Source organism: Neomonachus schauinslandi, chromosome 6 (genome assembly GCF_002201575.2).
Source record: "Neomonachus schauinslandi chromosome 6, ASM220157v2, whole genome shotgun sequence".
Taxonomy (NCBI): Eukaryota; Metazoa; Chordata; class Mammalia; order Carnivora; family Phocidae; genus Neomonachus; species Neomonachus schauinslandi.
Window position 1 is genome coordinate 44,472,469 of NC_058408.1, and position 14,659 is coordinate 44,487,127.

At 46.4% G+C, this 14,659-nt stretch overlaps 1 protein-coding gene across 1 annotated transcript in view; it reads left to right on the forward strand.

Moving 5' to 3' along the window:
* The first annotated feature begins 7,503 nt into the window (after nucleotides 1-7,503).
* C6H1orf21 (chromosome 6 C1orf21 homolog) overlaps nucleotides 7,504-14,659 on the forward strand; it is a 218,319-nt gene continuing 211,163 nt past the window's right edge. The window contains exon 1 of the mRNA XM_021682784.2: nucleotides 7,504-7,824. The gene's annotated coding sequence lies outside the window, so the exon portion shown is untranslated. The remainder of the gene's footprint in view (nucleotides 7,825-14,659) is intronic.

The window sequence follows — 14,659 nt, forward strand, 5'->3', positions numbered from 1 at the left end:
AAGAAAGAAAGAAAGAAAGAAAGAAAGAAAGAAAGAAAGAAAGAAAGGAGGAAAGGAGGAAAGAAAGAAAGAAAGGAAGGAAAGAAAGAAAGAAATTTTTTTTTTCCCTGTGATGAGAATGCTTAGGAAGCATTACAGTTCTTTATAGTGGACAGGTGGAAGCTATGTGGAGTCACATCTTTACACTGATGTCCACAAGCTCTGGTCATTCTAGGGTTCTTGTTCTTGAATTTCCCGAAGAGTTCTGCATGCCATGATGTTTTAAAGTAATTCTCCCTGGTCCCCCTGACTCAAGCTGGTAGAATTAAGCCTCTATTTCTTACAACCAACAAAGCCTAACTAAAACACCATGCACATACTGGAAGAAGGGACTAGTACACATCAGATCAGTAGCCTGAGGAGGTAGACATGAAACTTAAACAACAGACCTCTAAGGGAGTGAGGTAACCCTGGAGAGTGGCTGTGAGGTAGTTCACTGTTAGCTGGCCTGGGCCCTTTGTCCAACAGTCCCCCTTAGCAGCTGGTTCTGACCACTGTAGTGGGATTTGACTCTGAGTATTGCTGTTGGTACACTTCTGGGAGGTTCTATAGGGATCAATTTGCTCCTCCCTGGCTACTGTAGCTCCAGGCTCTCCAGCATGGGTGACAGTGAGACTCCACTGCAAACTCCTTTTTCTCACTCCTTGGGTCTTGCTTTTGCATTTCATGAATTGGAGGTTGCCTTTCTTTTTCTTTCAAATGAGTCTCATTTTATTTAAAGAAAGTATCTAACAAATATTTTTTAGATTTTCTAGAATGTGGTAGCACTTTAATTGAGTTACAGGTTTGCTCCTGTTTTTAAAATTCCTTTGAAGGAGCATGAAGGAGTAAAGCCCTTGTGCTCCAATTACCATCATTGGTTGAAAACTACATTTTCCAGTTTAATTCCTTTTTTCTCATTTAAAACTAAAAAGTCTTAATTTGTATATAATACCTCCTTATTGAATCCGCCCAAGTAATCAAGGAAAAAAATACAATGAAAGCAGATCAGCTGGTAGAAATACCAGGATATCTTTAATAGCTATAAAGCATTATTCAACATATAATTTGTATACTCTCAGAATAATAGGCATCATATTCTTTCATATTTTGCTCTATTCTTTTCTGCATACTTTCTTTGTTCTCTCTCTTCTCTCTTATAGTCAGTTGACATCAGGATACCTAATGGGTGATATCAGCAATAAATAACTCATTCGATAAACACATTTTGAGACCCACAATTTACAAAGCTTTAAGCAAAAGGTTATAGGAAATGTGAAGAGTAACCAAGTGCTGGCTGTAGCAACTGCCATCACAAAATTATAAGCAAACTTCAACAGAGCACATGAAAAGGTGTTCAACACGATTAGTCGTTGGGGAAATGCAAACCAAAACCACAATGAGATACCACTTCACACGCACTAGGACAGCTACAACAAAAAAGACAGCTATTAACAAGTGACTGTGAAGATGTGGAAAAATTGAAACCCTCCTGTTCTTTGAGGTGATAAAAATGTTCCAGAATGGAACGGTGTTGATGGTTACGTAGTCATGTGATTGTATGATAAACAACTGAATTGTACAGTTTGCAAAATACACGTCTGCCATGTATTAGTCAGAATTGGTTAACTACTACAACAAATAAACCAAATCTCAAAGGCTTTAAAAAAGCCCAAAACGTCAATAGGAGGTGGGGGAGGAAGAGTTCAATTCTGACAAGGGGGATTTTGGAAAGCTTCTCAGAACAAAAACATTTAAGTCAGACCATAAAGAACAAGAGATTATAATAGCCATTTACAAAGCACCCATATCTGCTCTTTAAATGTGCTGAATGCCAGGCCTTTATTTTTAATTCTCTGTATACGTAGTATGGTCCCTTTGTTGCAAACCAAGAACCTGAGGCTCAGAGAGGTCTAGATGGCTGGCCCGTGCAGAGAAAGATTTGGATTGGCTGACAGGCGAGCTCTTGGAATATGCAGAGGTTTGAGTAGTCTACACAGAGGAAACAACAGTGCAAATGCGTAAGGGTAGAAATAGCGGAAGATGGATGGTAACTAGCAAATCAGCCAAGTAGCTGGGCCATCCCTCCAGCTAGCAACTGGAACTAGGACTTAATCTTCAAAGGGAGGCAGGACCCAAATTACGGAAGGTTTTGTGTGCATGATGGAGAAATTTAGAGAGCAAGACCTCCTCTTCCCGCAGAGTTTAAAATCCACTGGAGAGACAAGACCGACCGTGAAATAACAATTACCATTAACACATTACAGGCTGGAAGCAGGACAGTGTTCCAGCTGATACCAGTAAGAACCGATGACTTGAGTGTCTAGGGATTCATCTGTTACACCCACAGTGGCAGGGCCGTTGTGTGACCCAGAAAAAGGGGCTCCACCTGGAAAGCTAACTTCCACTATTTGGGCAAAGCTTGTGAAATGAGGAGAGGTAGCAGATAGCCTGGGGGCTTAGCTGACCCCTCCTGGGCGTCTGAGATCCCGGCCCTCCTTCATTTCTTTCGCCTGGGGCTGAATCTCACTTCTTGGTTATGGGTTCTTAACACTCCCTGCTTTGAGTGACTGTTACACGTTTTCATCTTCTGTCTACCCAGATTTGGAAAGCGAGATAAAAGAACATATAGACCCTAGGGAGAAACCCAAGGAAGAAATAAATGGATCTAAGTCAGAGTCATTATTTTACAGATCTAGAAAAGCAAGTTACTCAGAGTAATTCACACATCATTGAGAGACCAATTAGAACCATTCGCAAGTTATTAGCACTGACTTTAAGCTACCTGCTCTGATGTAGCCCCAACCATTCAGAGGGGCTGTGTGGTGTCACTGGAATTAACCAGTATAAACATACCTGTACATAAACAACCCTCAATCCGCAACTGTTTGTTGGGTGCTTTACCTGCCTGTGCATTGTGGTCCCTCCCCAAAGGCAGATTTAACACACACAACTATCTAGTCTCAAACCACTAGCTACTGGTCTTGATGGTGGAGTTAACATAAAAGATGTGGAAGGTCCCCAACAGCATAAAGTTGCAAAATTTCAGCAAAGGAGGAAGACTATGGCTACACAAAAGTTCAGAGACTTAAAGGCTGGGGTTGCTCAGATAGACCTCCCTTTAGGACTTAGACTTGGAGCCTCACCTTGAAGGATGAGTAAAATTGAAGCGAAAAAGTGGAGGAGATGGAAGAGAAAATATATTTCCAACAGAGTGTGGGCTCTGGCATCTGACTAGTGAGAACCAACCTTGGCTTTACCACTTGGCCTTGCTCTCATTACTTTACCCCTCTGTGCTTCCATTTCCACATCTGCGTGGGAATGATGAGAACGGTAGTATCTACCTGATGGCATTGTTGGGGAAGATGAAGTGAGTTAGTTCACATACATTATGAATTACATGATGCCTGGTTAATACACAGCTGACAATCAGTGTTAGCTGTTACTGCATGGAGCAAATACAAAGAAAGCACATTTCAGAGTAGTACTTATTTTAGGATCGCTTGTTTTTGAATAATCCTGCCAAAGCTACTTTTAACTTGATCATTCAGAAAAATTAACCTGATTAGTACTTTTTAAAAACAAATGACATAAAATGAATTCATGCTGATCAATATGAGATATTCTAGGAGGCGGCATATACAGCATTTACTACTTTTTTTTCAATCAACCTGAATTTTCCTTCATTTCCTTTTTATAGTCAATAGGGAAGGGAACCTATCTGTCTTAGCTGGGGATGCTATAACAAAATACCACAGACTGGGTGACTTAAACTACAGATGTTTATTTCTCCAGTCCTAGAGGCAGAAGTCTGAGATCAAGGTGCCAATATGGTCAAGTTTTTGGTGATGGCCCTTTTCCTGGCTTCCATTTCCATCCAGATGGCTGTGTCATGGGTGGGATGGGGTAGGGGAGAGCTCTGTATTCTCTTCTTATGAGGGAGATAATCTCATCATGAGGACCCCACCCTCATGACCTCATCTCCCAAAGTTCTACCTCCTCCTAATAGCATCGACACTGGGGTTAGGGCTTCAACATAGGAATTTGGGGGCATACAAACGTTCAATCTACTTAAAAGAAAAAATAAGAAACAAAACATTCAAACTTATTTGTTATGAATGGTCCTATAGTGCCAAGTATTTATAAATTAAAGCTTTAGGAATAAAAGAAAATTAATTATAAGAGTAGAGACTTTGAAGTTTAAAAATGCAAATTTTCTGAGCATAAAGGATATCATTTTTCTTTGAAAATTATAGGTAGAGCATTTGAAGATATGGAATTCAGAGATTCTGCTGGGGTGGAAGGGCAAAGAGGTAATGGTTTTATTACTTGTAACCAGAGGGGATAATCATGTTTTTCATTATTTTTGTATGTTTAGAGTTATCTTAATAATTATGAATAGCTAGAGAGATTATTCTGTGATAACATATCTAGTAGATTTAGCTTGTGCTGACCAAAACAGATTTGCATGGTTTGTGCTAGAATCCTGCCTCTCTAGCCCCTCAGAGCCTCTCCTGTCTACCCCCTCCTTTCCTCCTGTGCTCTTCTCTTCTGCTGTCCTTGCCAAGGTCCCCACGGTCCCACTGTCTCTCCTATGACCATGTGCAAGAAAGTGTGTGTGTGTGTGTGTGTGTGTGTGTGTGTGGTGGGAGTCTCCACTCTTGTGTCTTCCACATGTGGTGGGGAGGACAGATGGAGGAGAGGTGTCCCTGGGATCCCAGGTGAAATGAAGAATGAGTTTTCTCACTAAAACAATGTTTACCAAAGCAGTTAATTTCTACAAAAATTACAGCACCAAAGAGGGTTTACTAAAAAGCTAAAAGGGGCTTAAGTTTCGAGACCCCTCATTTCACATGAACCCTTCCAAAGGGTTTTTGTACTTTTGTCTTCCTTATCTAGAAGATTTGGCTCCCCAAATTGTGCTCCCAGCCCTGTAAAACCTGGATTATTTCTGGTCAACACTATTGTTTAATTACAGATTCCCTTCATGGACTGTTTGCAGACTATCCTGAGAACCTCACTACCATATAAAATGTTACTTCTAAGTAGTGTCTATTGAGAAACAAACACTTAACAACATACAACCTGTTCTCTGTCCTAGGAAGTTGTCTAGGTACTTAATAAATGTTTGCTGATGAAATAATAATGAAATAAATGAAGGGAAAATGAATATCCTTGAAGCACTTATTCAGTACCTCCTTCTGGATGATAGGATTATGGTGATTTTTCTTTTCTTCATACTTGGCCGAGTTTCCAAAATTTCTAAATGTTCGGCAATGAACATGTATTCCTTTGAATAATTTAAAACTTGCTTTAAAAGTTCATAGTACAGATGCCCTTTAATTTATACATGTATGAAGTGCTTGCTTTGTGGCCTTCCGTTAGTTCTGAGGAGACCAAGTCAAAGGAGACCGCCATTGCCTTGCCCTCAACAATCCACAGTGTCAGTCACCGTTCTGAGGCCTGAAGGGACAGAATTCAACCCAGGTCAACAATTTACAGAGTTGGTCTATTCAGGGTGGTCTGTGTAGATGAGGGAAGTGGGGGGTGGGGGAGACAAAAGCTTGTGACTCGTAAGGATCCTTTTACATAGATAAACACACACACACACACACACATCTTAGTCATATATTTCTTTCATTTTAGCATAGGAAGCTTTAGGCATGGCCTAAAAACCCCAAAGAAGAGTTGACTATATTTGCATAAACCCAGCAGATGGATCCCTCCCCCAACTTTAAGAAGGAATGCAAAGATTAGGAAAAAAAAGTCTACCAAATTTGGGGTTAAACTATATATCTGAAATAACAGCTCATCTTTACTGAGTTCTTACCATGTGTCATTATGCAAAGTGCTTTACACACATTGGCACCTCATTTCATTTTCCTTTTACTTTCACAAGAAGCCTATGAGGCCGGAGCCAGAATCATCAATCCCATTTTACAGCTGAGGAAAGGAAGGCTGACAGAAATGAAACGGGTTGCCTAGGGTGATAGAGATGGTGGCTGGCAGCGCCTGATTGGAATCCTAATTTGCCTCCTCTCCCTTCTTAACCATTCCTCTTTAGACGACAGAGAGTTCTGGTTCCAAGGAGAAAAATGAACTAGAATATGGGTAATTTAAAAAACAGAACACAAGTTTATTTTCAAAAACAACGTGATACCAGCCTTTCAAATTGAGAAAGAAAAAGCACTGGAAAACCTTTTTTTTTTTTCTTAAAGCCTGACTTCCCATCCATGATGGGTGGTTATTAACTCATTTCATTACACTAAATTATGAATTTGCTTTTCAATTAAGTGTCTCATCACTGTCACGGCTCTGACGTGTCCTTTTCCATTTCCCAACTTCATCTTGGAAAGTGAGACATGGTTCGGTTTGTGTGCAATCCACGAGACCCGGGGGTTATCTTTTGCCCCTATTGTTTTCTAGGGCGTCCCTCACTCTGGAGGCCTGGCATTCCTCACGTGTCTGGGGCAATGCCGCAGCAGCGAAGCGCCGGGAAGCCGCACAAAAGACGTCCAACCGCTATCAATGTGGAAAGATCCATTCGGTGCTCGCACCGAACACCCGCGGTGACCGAGGAGAGGGGAAAAATGAAACAGCTTCTCCCAAAGGGTGGAAAATTGGGTGGCCTCTTGTGAGTGCCCACAGAAAACTGAACGGCGATCTTTCTGGACCCTCAACCATCCCAGACGCGCCCAGCCCACGCGGCCTCCGCCCTTCTAGTCCCTAGAGGCCGGGAAGGGCGGGGAGGGGGAGCAGGGCGCGAAGTCTCCGGCCAGGGCTGGAGGCGCACAGCTCTCCCCCGCAGGGCCGCTTCCGCCGGGTCGCCTGGGCTTCATTCATCTGGAAGGCGCCGCGGCTCCAGGGCAGGCTGGAGGCGGTTCGGTGGCGGAGCCGGAGCCGCGGCACTGTGGCCATCCAGCCAGGGAGGGGGGGGCCGCGCGGCGCGCCCAGGGTGCCCGGCCTTCCCTCCGTCCGCTCCCAGCAGGCGCAGCCCCGCGGCAGGGTCCAGGGGCGGGCCGGGTCTACCACAGAGCTGGGCCCTCCGGCCTCGGAGCTGCCCCGCTACACCCGCGCCTCCTCCCGGGTGACAGGGCCCGCACGCAGCTTTCCCGCCGGGGTCTCCCCTCCCGCCGGCCCGCGGGCTCCTAGCACGCGCGCGCGCGCGCGCGCGCGCACACATACACACACACACGCGCGCGCATAGGTACCGGCCGGCGCCCTCCTTCCCTCCCCGCAGCCCCGCGCGCCCGCTCGCCCGGAGCGGTCCTCCCGGGGCTTGGCGGCCGGGCGGTCTCGGCAGGCCCCTCCCCGGGGGAGGGAAGCGGGCCGCAGCGCGGAGCGGGGCGCGGGGAGGGGCCGGCGGCGGGGGCGTGGCTGGCTGCCCCCGCCCCTCGAGTGAGTGACTGGGCGAGGAGGGCCCCTCCCTCCCTCCGCCCCTCCCTGGCTGTCCCCTCCCTCGCTTGCTCCCAGCCCGCTCCCGCTCGCTCCCTGCCCACTCCCGGGGGGAACGTTCCGCGCCGCGGCCCCGCGGCCGCCGCTTCTTTCACACTTTAGTTGGGAGCTGCGCGCCGCGCTCAGTTACTGGAGAGCTGGCCCCGTGCCGTCGCCTCCCGCACGCACGCACGCGGGCTGGGCTCCGGGGTTCTCGGCGTCTACTCCGAGCGGCGGGGAGGAGGGGGACACCCGGGCTCACTGTGGGGAGGCGAAGGAAGAGGAGAGGAGGGAGGAAGAGAAAAGGCGAGGAGGAAAGGGGCGGGGGGCGGGAGGCTTGCCACCTTCGGCCCCCCCCTGCGAGCGCCCAAGGTAAGCGTGGCCCCCGCCGACCTCGGGCGGGGGGGAGCGGGCGGCGCGGCCCCGCGACTCGGCTCCCCGGCGAGCCCGGGTGGGCTGGGAGGGAGGCCTGCGGGGAGTCTGCCGCGCCGAAGGGATGGGAGCCGCGGTGGTGGCGCTGCGGGCGCGCGGCCCGGCCCGGGGCTGCTGCTGCTTAGTGCGGGGACGGAAGCTGGGGTGGGGGCGTCTGCTCGCCGGGGCGGAGGGGCTGGGATGCGGTTGGGGCTGCTGACGACTTTCGTCACATTGAGGCCTGGGTGGCTGGTGTGAGACACCCCTCCCTTCCCACCCGCACTCCACCCACTCCCCCCGCCGCCCTCAGCCTGCCTGCTCCTCTCGGAGCTGTGCATGTAGCCACCGTACTTTGCGAGCCAGATCTGGAAAGAAAAAGAATTCAGAATCCTGTGCTATGTCTTCGAGTCCCTTCTCCCGCTCCCGACCGATTGATATGCTTGGATGGGTGCTGGGATCCCCGGGATTTCTGAAGTTTTGACCTTTTGGGGGTGGCTTGCCCCGGTGCATCTGTTTGCTCACCTCGGTGTGTTTATTATTCGTGCCCATGCGAGGCAGCAGCAGAGGGTGCTTGGGTACTGGACACGGAAGAGATCTCCCTCCCCTCTGCAGGCAGTCCGCGAAGTGCGGCCGCCACGGCTGCTGATGTCCTTCCCCGATCATCCACCCTGCCTCCTACCCCCACGGAGGGATTTCCCCCACCCCCCACTTACTGTTTGTGTGAGAGAAGTCCCTGGGCTTAAGGGCTCTCATCTCCCATTCATTCCTCTTCTAAAGCTCTGAATTGGCTCAGGCACGTTGGTCAAATTTGAGGTGGCTTTCTTTTCTCCAGGAGTTACATGGTCAAAGATAAAAATACATACACAGAAACACGCATTAATCCTGAGTGATGACAAGCACAGTTGGGGATAGAAGCGATTTGTTTCAGTAGGAAACCTACCTCCCTATGAGGTATCTTCCATCGCATGTGAGTTAGGAAATTTGTTTTAAAATAGATAGTGCTTATGTTGTGTGTGGCTGGAAGACAGCCATAAGTTCAGCTATTGGAGCAACTCTGAAAGTGATACACCCTGATCATCCAGAACCTTGGTTGAAGACACACACATGCTCTGCTCTGACTCAGACGTTGGGAGGGGGGCTGACACACCATAGATTCCATGAAACACTTTTTTTTTTTTTTTTTAAGGAAACAGTATGGACTGTTCGGGGAAGTGGCATGTTCATTACACAGAGAAATGTTATGAAAACCTCCCTACTCAAGGGGGTGGACTCACTTTTCACCTAATAATAACCTTTTAGTTTGGTAGAGTTGGAATGTACCGGGCGGGGGGGGGGGGGGGGGGGGGGGGGGGGAGGGGGTGTTTTTGAAGGGTTTTTCATTCCAAGATGCTCAATTTGGGGGGTTTTCTCCCCTTTTTCATACTTCTAGAGCCGGATCGTAGGGCCAATAGAACATGTTGTGTGTTGGCTCTCTGGAGATACAATTGAACAGACCTGGAAATTAATTTAGACTTGATCAGCTATTTTTGTTTTGCCCCTTGTGAAATGGGAAGTGTTGGTGATAGGTGAGTGTATTTATTTGCGTTAAACCATTGCTGGGACCAGCACTTACTGATCACAAAATGCAGCACTGAAATGTCACTTCCCCTCACGTTTCCTGCTGGGCAAACGGGGTTCAGAGAACAGTTCTGGAGGGCCACTGGGCAAAGCAAAGACAAGCAAACTTAGCTCTTGGATGAACCGATGCCTGAGGAGGAGTGGGTGCTTCTGTGGTCAAGCTTACCTCCCTTGGAGCATATGTCCCAAGAAAAATGGCCTTGGTTGGTGTGGAGGTCTTTTATCCAACGTTGAAAGTTCATCCTGGAAGAACCCTGAGGTTCTAGCTTCCCTCTGCAGCACTGACTCATTTTCACTCTTTTGAGAGAACTGATCATTTTGTTTTCTTGGCTAGTAATTTATCCGTCACCCCTTTCTCCCTATCTTATTTTATCATCTCACATGGATTTCTGGGAATTAATAGGCCACTGTTTGAAGTGGTTTGAGCTTTTTTTTTTTTTTTTAAGATTTTATTTATTTATTTGACAGAGAGACACAGAGAGAGAGGGAACAGAAGCAGCGGGAGTGGGAGAGGGAGAAGCAGACTTCCCGCAGAGCAGGGAGCCCGATGTGGGACTCGATCCCAGGACCCTGGGATCATGACCTGAGCTGAAGGCAGACGCTTAACGACTGAGCCACCCAGGCGCCCCTGGTTTGAGCTTCTTGAAGAATCACAGGGTGCAAATCAAGAGCTTGTTCGTTAATTGGTACTACTTGCTGTGACTGATTAAAAATCCTACCAAGGAGGAAGGTGGTTTGCCCGATTAGGAGTCTCATTTCCAGGCAGATGGTGGCTCAGCACTGTGCCGGATTTTCCACTAGGCAAGCCTTGACTGTTACATTTCCAGTGGCTTGCTCCAGGCTCTTCGTGACCAGCCCCCTTTCTACTGGATATTTTCTCTCAGAGAGTGAGACACCCCAGGCTGAGAGAGGGGGTGGCACGGCCCCTCCCATGAGGTCAGGAGAGACAGGAGAGGGCAGGGACTCGATCCCGTCATGGTGGTGGGGGGAATCCTAAGTGTGATAGATATCCCCAGCTTCACTTGAACTTATCAGTACAACTTGGTGCCACCTGAGGCACATACAAGTACACTTTGGGCCCTTTTATGGTCCTTCTTGGGACTTTCAGAAGTCTCATAGCATGGGAGAAGTAAATGCTGTATTAAGTTCTTTTTTTTTTTTTAAAGATTTTATTTATTTATTTGACAGACACAGAGACAGCGAGAGAGGGAACACAAGCAGGGGGAGTGGGAGAGGGAGAAGCAGGCTTCCCGCGGAGCGGGGAGCCCGATGTGGGGCTCGATCCCAGGACCCTGGGAACATGACCTAAGCCGAAGGCAGTCGCTTAACCAACTGAGCCACCCAGGCGCCCTGTATTAAGTTCTTGTTAAAACATGAAAAGCAGATTGCAATAGACTAGTATAACATACTGCTTAGACAACTGAGAAGACAAGGATAGGGCCTGTCTGCAGGGGGAATTGCAACACTGAAACTGTATTTTAGAAATTGGTGACAGTTGTGACTTTAAGAGCTCATAATTCAAGGGCTTATCTAAAGTGGCACACAAATTATACATATACATATTCTTAAAGTAGGCAATTATTTAGCTTGACTATCTCAGTTCTGAAGTTTAATTTTACAAGTTACAGTTGCAACAAGAAACAACTTGACATGTATGGTTATGCAATCATGACAAGAGTGGTTAGATGTAAGCTGGGCTAGGATGAACATAGAAATGAGCACCCGACAGCGTCCTCCGTCAGCAAGTATCAAGAAGTTCCTTGACTTTTTTTTTTTTTTAATGAAATCTGTTCCTGGAAAATGTATTTCCTGGGTTGTAGGCCAGGCACAGAATGTGAAGACTGCCTTCCGTCTCCACTTGTGAAAGGAGAGATAGCTCCTTCCCGATCTGCAGTGGAAACTGAGAGGATGAGTTGGCCAGGAAACTAGAAGACAACTAGAAGGCAGGCGGTTTGGGTCATCTTTGCAAACCCCACAGTAGCCAGCACAATACCTTGTACTTGGAAGTTACTCAGTGAGTGATTGAATTGAATTGAATTAACCTAATTAGTTAAGGTCTGTAATGTGTCAAAAAACTCCTTGGAAATACATTAGCTGCGGACTTCCATTTCAATAAATCAGTATGATAGCTTATTAAGAGCTCCGTATTCTGCCTCGGTTGGGATTTTTAATTGTTGAAGAATATTTAACAGGCAAGTAAACATACCAAGTGTAATGTCCCCTCACATTACTGGAATTTCTACTTGGGGGGGGATCTTGATTGGGATTATATGTATTATCCATCTTTAACAAATATTTCTTCCCTCATGAGTGTTGACTTGTGACTGTGGTCTTTACCTTTTTAGTCTAAGGGGTTCGGTGAATAACAGTGCCTCATATCGATAGGACGCTTTATGGTTTCCGGAGAACTCCCATGTACCTTGTCTTACTGAACTTGTGCTCCAGGTGTCCCCTGCTGGAATCCCAGAATGTGCCTGGATCTAGGAGTGGGGGAGACGGTCTGGGAAGGCTCAGGTAGCCCCAGCTCTTGGTTTACCAGGTTTTCCCAAGAGAGTCAGTAGTCAATAGTCACTGCTGCTCCCTCCGAAATCACTTAACATGAGGAAAGTGGAGACCTGTCTCCTGCAGGGAGCTCACTAGGCTCCTGGCATCCCGTGGCTCTGCCCCTACATCTGTTCTCACTCTTTGGGCTGCCTTTACCTTACTCCTTTGCCAAATGTCCCTTTCACCTTACAGTCCGTTCTGGAGCTTTAACATGGCTTTCTGCCCCACAGATTTTCATTCATAGAGCCTCCTGCTTCTTATCCTCGCACCTTACTTTTGCCTGCAGCACTTGGGTATTTTATGTTTGAATAATCTTGTCCAGTGTTTTAACCTCATCTCCAGGTCCACTTTCTCCTTGACTCCACCCACCTCCCTGTTCAAGTATAGCCTTCCGGCTTCTGGGGAGCTTCTTCCTTCTGCCCTCAGGGCCCCCCTACCTTGTCCCACTTTGCCCCACACCTCCCTTATTACTCCCACCCACTTCTCTCCATCAAGCCTTTAGATCTTCTAGCACATACCTGCCTGTGCCTGTTTCACAGGCTCATGCCAGTTAACAGATGCATTTATAGCATTCATGAGTTCAAGTCCACATGTTTTGTGCCTTGTAGAAAAATGGGATTAGAGCACCCGTGAGTTTAGGGATCTTTTTGCCTTTGTTTTCATTTTGACCTTACTATATTTTGGATTTTTCAAGGTGCTTAAGCCATGTAGTAATAGCTGAAGTATTTTGCTTCTTCGCTTAGCTGTTATATCCTGTGTTGGATAATAAAGGAACATTTCAATGATATTGTTACTTTTAAAGATTTGGACAATAAATCTTGAAAAGCATTTCAGAGATTTTCGTAATGGCACCATTGAAAGGCTTTGCTGTACACCAAAATCTACTGACTAATGACAGAAATAGAATGGCTTATTTAATGTCATCTTCATTACCTTATTTTTTTCTCCTTTGGTTAAATAAATATTACTGTAAGTTGAACCAGATTTTTTTTCTCATTTGTTATGGCTTTACTGCTCTCCATGAAAATTTTATAAGCCTGCAGGACACATTGCTGCCAAGTAAGGATTCTTTAGCTAATATTATTAGCTTGTTAGCTAATAAGACCTAATATTACTGGTTTTCCCTGTAAATTTGTAACCTAGGTCGGCCCCATCAGTAGGGAGTCAGTGGGAGAAAAAGTATTAATGGGGACAACTCCTAGAAAAACATATCCTATTGACTCATTACATACATCCTTGGGTTGGTCTTTTTATAAAATTGTACTTCACAAGTAGATCCAACACTAGTTATGCAATATCCCTGAGTGCTCCTCGGCTTTTGGAAGACAGTGCTTTAAAGCAGAGCAGAGCAAACAGTTTTTAGGTAAGGATTCCCTTTCTTTGATGAGTCTGTGTTTTATTTGAGTGCGATGGATACCACAGTAGTTCTAGTTCATTGGTAAACCCTGTGTTAGGACATACCCCACCTCACTTGGTGACTTAGGATTTTCCCCACTGAGCCGGGTAGGGAAAAGGTCATGAGAAGTTTAGTCTTTGCTGGAGTGTGGGGATCTTTTTTATACCAATCATCACAGATGCTAGTGTGTATAATAGCCACTCCTGAAAGCCTCCCCCTGAACCCCAGGTTGACAAAGAGGTCTGTATATGGTTGTTTGCGGTGGAACCCCTCTATTGACACTACTGTTTCTATCACAAGAAGATTGAAAGGCCAGGTGTAGAGAAAGGAGATGCTGCAGGCTGCCAGACTGTGGTTTGCAGGGAACTTTTCAAAGACACAGATAGTTAATACATGCCAAGGGGTGACTTCAGCAGTTCTATCGGAAAGTTCTGCCAGAAGCAATTTCCCTAAAATAATTTTGTGACAGTTCTTGCAGTTAAAAGGTTATAAACGAAGAAGCAACCTATATCTCATTGTATGTCTCAGAAAGATACGATTACTATTTTGATGAAGGAGATGAGAATCCAGGAGCCTCTTTGAGTCCCTTAATATTCGCTGAGAATTCAGATGTTCTGGTTTCTGTGCCAGGAATCCATGGCAGTCTAGACACAGCAACCAAAACAAACCTTGTGCTTATCCTTGGTGGCCTCCCTAGCACCCACCCCAACCCCGCCTGGGGATCTCAGTTCTCAGTTCAGATCCTGTCTCTGACCCTTTTCTGACCATAAGAATGGCTCCTCCCTTACCATCTGTGAATGCCTGTAACCCTTACTTGATGTCTGTTTCTTTCAGTATTAGTTTTGGTTTTCAGTTATGTGCTTTTCACCGCCCCACCAAATGATGAGATCTTTTGTCCTGCCCCCTGGGGGTGTATTATGCTGAGTAAGTGGCTCTGTTGGTTGGTTGACAGCTGGTCAGTGGTCTGAGGCTTAGAATTTTTCTCTGTGAAGACCTTGCTCCCATTCGAAACTCTCTTTGACCAAATGAGGAAGTATAGTGTGGGATGAGAAAAGATAATGGGAATTTTAAAATTCCTTTGTTGGCCGAGATTAAGGCATCTAATCTTTCTTACTCACTCAGATAATTTGTTAAACAAACATTTACTTTTGTTGATGACACTTTGTGTCATCTCCGTGCCTGGCACTGGAGAGATGCTGGAGATACAGATAAAAAGGCCTGGCCCTGCCTTTGTGGGCT